Source organism: Cebus imitator, unplaced genomic scaffold (genome assembly GCF_001604975.1).
Source record: "Cebus imitator isolate Cc_AM_T3 unplaced genomic scaffold, Cebus_imitator-1.0 Scaffold3, whole genome shotgun sequence".
Classification (NCBI taxonomy): Eukaryota; Metazoa; Chordata; class Mammalia; order Primates; family Cebidae; genus Cebus; species Cebus imitator.
In genome coordinates this window covers 12,557,237-12,563,894 of record NW_016107318.1, presented here as the reverse complement: position 1 = coordinate 12,563,894, position 6,658 = coordinate 12,557,237, and positions in this window count along the sequence as shown.

Here is a 6,658-nt window from a genome sequence, read left to right as displayed (position 1 = left end):
AAGTGTTAAGAACAGTACGCTTTAACACTTCTAAGTGCAGCATAACCCAGTTATGCACTTAGAGAGGCTGTGGTAGGGAAGGGGAAGCCAGGTTGGAGTTTACAGCTAAAATGGAGTTAGTGATGCTAGCCCAGGGTAGGTTATTACATTCCACACTTGTGTTTTGGGGGAGTTAAAACATTCACTCCTTAGTTATAAGGGGGTTAGAGTGGCTTTTGAGATACATGAGTTTAACAGAATTTATGCACTGCCTTATAAAAGTAAGGAGCCAGTTTAATATGCAGGGTTTAAAGATTAAACTTAATGGAGAAGGAGAAGAGGTTTTACTAGCCCAGTTACTAAAGGTAGTTAACCATGGGCTTTAGTTGAACATGTTTTGGAACTATGAGGTATTTTTTTGATTTTGTTGGCGTTTATTTATATTGTTTTGGACCTTTTGGAGGGTGTTTTTTATGACTCTGGAGTTGTTAGTATAAAAACAACTTTTATTCAGTGCTGCACATAAAGCTTTTTGGGAGAGGAATACTAGATTTAAGCCTTGGCAATTTTGGAGAACAACTTTAAAGATTTTACTTATGTAACATTTTTATGGCAGATTGAATATTTTTTAATTTAGGATTTATTTGTTGAGTTTTAGGAGGTTTTGGGCTCCCTCCTTTGGCATACTGACTGAAGTAAGGAAAAACTTTTTGGCCTTCCTTTAAATAAAGTCCCTTTTGTTAGAAGAAAAAAGAGTTAGGAGAAGCTGTTGACAATTATTTTAGGTGGGCCGGTGGGTCCAAAGTATGGATTTAACCAGTGAGGTTAGGACCTGAGATTTTTTAGAGAAAGGTGCGATTTTGAGCCTTCCAGTTGTACAGGTTAGAAGTAGAAAAAGGGACATAGACCAAAAACGGGACAGCTTTGCACTACCTGGTGGGGGTGGTGGCTCCCTTAAGGGGAGGAGTGGGGCAGCCTCCTCCAGCAGAGGCCGCAGTTGGGAGGCGATAGGCGGAGAGACCACAGGAGGACGAGGAGAACGAGGGGATCCCAGGGGAGCAGGAGGCTGAGGTGGGAGCAAAGGAGAAGTCCGGCTCAGCCAAGGAGGGGTCAGACTAGTTGCTGGGGAGAGGGCTGTGACAGTTTAGGCACGGACAACCTTTATGGGGTCAGAAATTCCAGACTGGTGGATGCTTAGCACAATTTTTTTTGTAACAACACCTGATTTGTTTTTGACAGAAAAGACAGGACTGAGATGGCCAGCCCAAAAGGCTAATGAGGGATTTGACTTCCTGAGATCGGAATTCTGCACTAAGGACCTTGAAAAAGTTTCGCCCAATTGTTGCACGCAATAAGGACGACGGGACATAAAAATTTAAACGCTAGAGACAAACGGAACAGACAGGAAACATACAAATCCAGATGTCAGGAACAAAACAGGACAACTGACACTGAGGTAGATAAATGATCATGGCAGATTTAAAGACACAGGACTGGATTCTTAGACGCGAGCCTCTAAGGTTCCTACGCACTCACATGCATGCACACAATTATTCAGAGGTTATGACAGTTTTTTTACACTTTGTAAACGGTTGGAACCCTGAAGAAATTGCCTTCTTTGTAAATGTTTTAAATTAGACAGAACCCAGGGACCCTGTCCTCCAGCGTTTTGGAGGAGTGACAGAGTTTAGAGGGGTGCCCTCGTTAGGGCTGAACCCCTATTGATTAGACAGACGGGCAGAAGCAGGACCTCGGGCACCCGGAGTCCAGAAGCAGAAAGAACCAGGAACTTTAGATTCCCAGAGTTTAAAGACAGAACCAGGACCAGGGACTCTGGGGCACGCAGAATCCAAAAACCAGAACCAGGGACTCTTCCAGAGTTTAAAAACTAAAACCAGGGACTTTTCCAGAGTTTAAAACCAGAACCATGACTCTTCTAGAGTCCAATACCAGCCAAAAACGAGAACCAGGACCAGGGACTCTGGGGCACCTGGAGTCCAAAACCCAGAACCAGGGACTCTTCCAGAGTTTAAAACCAGAACCAGGGACTTTTCCCGCGTTTAAAGAGAGAACCAGGACTCTTCCACAGTCCAAAACCAGCCAAAAACGAGATCCAGGACCAGGGACTCTGGGGCATCCAGAGCCCAAGGTTACGGGAATCACCCTAGTCAATTCCGGCGTCCCAGTAAGTGGATGATCCTGTAACTTCCAGGAATAGCCAGATGAGGCCTGACTTACCTTCTCCGCGGAGCAGGACCAGGGACTCCGAAGAATAATTCGGTGGAGCGCACGGGGAGTCGATCCGCTCTCCTCCGGTAAGGGGTGGTTTATGGGGCCCTGGAACGCCTCAGGGGGCGCCTCCCCTGTAGTCCGCCTCCTTCACCGAGGGATCCCTGAACGAGCCCAGTTTGCACCTGGTGGTAAATTTCTCACGGGGGCTTCCAAATGATGTAAATTAGCGAGTTAGAAGGAACACGACGCGCTCTGAGTTTCAAATTAAGAGTTCTTTATTGATTTGCCAGCCCCAAGAGCTGGCTAATGCTTAAAATTCTCTCGGCCCGGAGGAAGGGGCTTGATTATTTTTTATACCTTGATTTAGGTAGGGGAGCCAAGCTGAAGCGGAATTTTACAGAAGCAGAAAAGCAGGTTAGAGGAAGGGGCTGCGGGCACAGGTGTTACCAAGAAGGCGGGTGTTTAGGCTCCTATACAATGATTAAAGGGAAATTTTTTTCTTACAACGGGGGTGGGGGGTATGCTAAGCAGAATGCGGTTACAATGGTTGCAAGTGTTCGGAACAGTACGCTTTAACACTTCTAAGTGCAGCATGACCCAGTTATGCACATAGAGGGGCTGTGGTAGGGAGGGGGAAGCCGGGTTAAAGGTTACAGCTAAAATAAAGTTAGTAATGCTGGCCCAAGGTAGGTTACTACAGTTCAAAGTTCTCTAATCCATCAAATCCACCTGAATATAATTCTCATTCTCAAGGTGTCACACCTTTGCAGTCATTGCTTTAATATCGGAGACATGGCAAAGCTGAATTCAACTTATGTTGTAATTCTATAACCTGCATAAAAGTCTTTGTATCACCAGTGTAGTAGGTATTCAGAATCTCAAGAAGTTTTTCATCACTGACCCTGCTTAAGAGAGTGGGATAAGAAACACCGAAAGCCCAGCTACTCAGTCAAGATACTCGGTCCTAGATAAGAGTATCAAATTACACAGAAGCGACTCAAGGTTTTTAATGGAGGAAGAAATTTAATTCAGGGTTTTATTTTTAGTTTGTTTTTCCATTTCAGAAATGAGAGAGAGAATTCCAGAAGTTTAGATAACAAAAATGTTAGGAGGGCTAAAGAAACAAAAGAGTTTTTGTTATTATCCTTGAATTTAAGAAACATGAGAAGTCATAATAATCAGGAGTCCAAAGGTTCCCACAGAGCTGATATTCCTCAAACTGCCAACTCTATTCTTTCACAGGAGCTGAGTGGCTCTCCTCAGTATGGCCACTTCTGGAGCTGTTACCTGCAAGTGGCCTTGCTGCAGCTATTGCTGTTGCTACTTCCTAAGGCAGAGTGGCTCCTATCTTCCTTCTGCCTGCTAATCTCAAATGAGTGACTCTCACAGTCTCTAGAAATACTCCTTCACAGCATTTATTTTTGTTGACTTGTTTTCCCAACAGGATATTTCTAACCTATAAATATGTTTAAGGAAGTAAAAGTGAGGAGAAATTTCTAAACATCTGAGCATAGACATCTGTGGTCTGTGGCTTCATGGATCCTCTCTTTACTGGACTCTGTCAACTTCAACAACCAAGGAAGGCCTCTCCTCACTGCTTCTCTAGATTTAGCTGACCACCCATAATTTTTTGGTAGATAGGTCAATGTTACTGATTAAACTGCAGTCAAATTACTATCCTACCCATCTAGTAGACCTTCTATATTCAAATATGAGTTATCTGGTTTTTTAAAAATCTAACAAATGGTGCTTTAAAAGTACAAGCACATTAATCTTAATATGGACTTTATGAAACAAATATAGGCATGCTTCATATAATCACAGTTGAATCAATGATGGGCCACATATATGATGGTGGTCCTATAAGATTACAATGGAGCTATATGATGGAATAGACAATACCACCTAGGTTTGTGTATGCACACTCTGTGATGTTCACATGACAAAATTACCTAATGATGCATTTCTCAAAATATACTTATGTCATGAAGTGATGCATGCATGTAATATTATTGCCTCCATCTTATAGAGGAGAATTGAGGCAAATAAGGTTGAATAACTTGTTTAAGGGCATATATTTAATAAATGGTAGAGCTGGGGTTATCAGCTCAGGCAGTCTGACTCCAGAGGCCATGCTCTTAACCAAGATGCTATGCTGCCTATGAAGTTAAAATTCTATAATTTTATAATCTATTTTATGTTTCAAAATTCAGTTTCATAGGGTGAAATTTCTCTTGTTTTTGTCTCTATCTCACCTTTACTGAACCTCCCCAATGCACATGTGTGTACACATCACATCTGTGTACATTTGTGCATGCAAACACACACACGTGTACATACTTCAGGCTTCAGAAATATTGACTTGTTGGTGGTTCTCATAGCACAACCTGTTGCTTCCTACTTAAATTCTTTGGCATTTGCCTCTTCTCCCTAGTATGCCTTCCCTTACCTTATTAGCCTAAAGAGCTCTTCTTTTATGTGTGAAATTCTCCTCCCCCACTATGCACATACCCCAGAGTTTGTAGGTTTTTTTTAATCAATGAAGTTTGTATGAACTTCTACTATTGCAGTTGTTGTTTATATGTCTGCCTCTGTTATTACACTACATGCCCAATAAAAAGCAACATCAGGTCTCATTTATATTTATAGACCCAGCGCCTAGGATAGTTCCTGGTACACAGTATATATTCTATAAATATTTTGTCATGTTTAACTGAAAGCCATTTTTTCATTCCTTTTCTTAAAACCATCTTCAAAAAGTCTCTATTGACTGCATTTTTAAAAACCTAAAATTCCTTAGCACAGTGGTAAACCCTCCTTAGTTTGCCCACAATTTATTTTTCCAACTTCAACTCTCACACACACTAGTTTCAGCAGGTAAAAACACACACTAGTAAAAAAAAAACACACTAGTTTGGGCTTTCGCAAAACAAAACTGGGGTCACTTGAAGGTTTCAGAACACAATTTTTGGGGGGAGCAAAATTCACCATTTTACAAACAAATCTTGTGGTTTTCTGCTTTTGTGCTTTTTCTTACATTATCTTCTTTATCTAGAATGCGTTCTCCAGTTTTCACTGTTATCTGAATTCTGCTGAGCTTTCAATGCTCCGCTTAAATGCCATTCCCCATTAAACTGTCTTTTATTCTCTAAATCAGATAAAATTTACCTTGTTATCTTCTGTTTGACCGTTCACTATACTTAGCTCCCCCGCTAATTTATAAACAGCCATGCTTTATTTCATTCAATGCATTATTAGCTTCATGGAGGCAGGCACCAGCAACTCTGCATTTTCCTTATCAGCTTCTCAAAGCATTTTGCATTGACTATTGCCCCCATACAATTTCCCAGTAGTTCCTATTGCACTGACACAGTAGAGTAGTACTCCTGTCCACATTCTTATTCATTGCTAAGTGTAAACACATATATTTTATGACACAATAGTAATTAAGGGATGATAATAGCAGAATAAATATGGTTTACCAGTCACATTCCATTAATAAGCACGTAGATTCAGAAAACTTGAAAAAATAAAGTCAGAGTGTAATACAAGTGGCTACCATTACTAAGTGCTTATTCTATGTTATCCACTGATCTAATAGTGTAGGCTTTAGCATCCTTAGTTTTGAGATAAGAAAAGCAAGGCTCAGAATGTTTAAGAAACATGCCTAAGATCACACATTTAATAAACAGAAGAGCTTTGAGTTAAATCCTGGTCAGTATCCTGCACCTATGCTCATAACACAACACTATATTTCCCACTTTTCATATACAAATGCATTACCCTGAGCATTTTACGTATACTATTACATTTGATCCTTATGACAACCTTGTGAGGTAGGTATTATATTCTTCATTTTACAAATGAGAAAACTGAGATTCTGAAAAATTAATTTATTTCCTAAAATTTATACAGCCAGTAAGCGGTAGAGTTAAAATTTGAATTAGGACCAACTCATGTCCATCTTAATACTAAATTCTAAGCTGTCTTCTGCGTGAATTTTTCTGCTCTAGCACGTTTTTTCCTTTTCAGCTGTGGACTCTGGAGTCTGGAGAGGAAGTCATAACAGACTCACCAATTTTCTTCTGCCAGACAAAGGACTTTGAATGCCCTAATTTACCAGGTATTATCCATCTCATACTGCTAAACAATTTCTTGTCTTTCCTGGCCTTGGAGTAGAAGAAAGAGCCTAAATCTACATCTAATTGATTTATTGGGCACCTAGTTCTTATTTCATGAATCATTTTTGGAAGGATTATTGATTCAAGTGTGGGCTGATTTGTAATTGGTTTCTCTCTTTCTCAAGATAATATTTATAGTTAAATTGATCAGCAGTTAGGTAAATAACTTGTGGCAGGTATACATGCACTTAAATTCTCAATCAGTGTCTAACGTTTTGGCTTTGATAGAAACCCTATGTTCAGTGATTTGTTGAGACACACTAAGA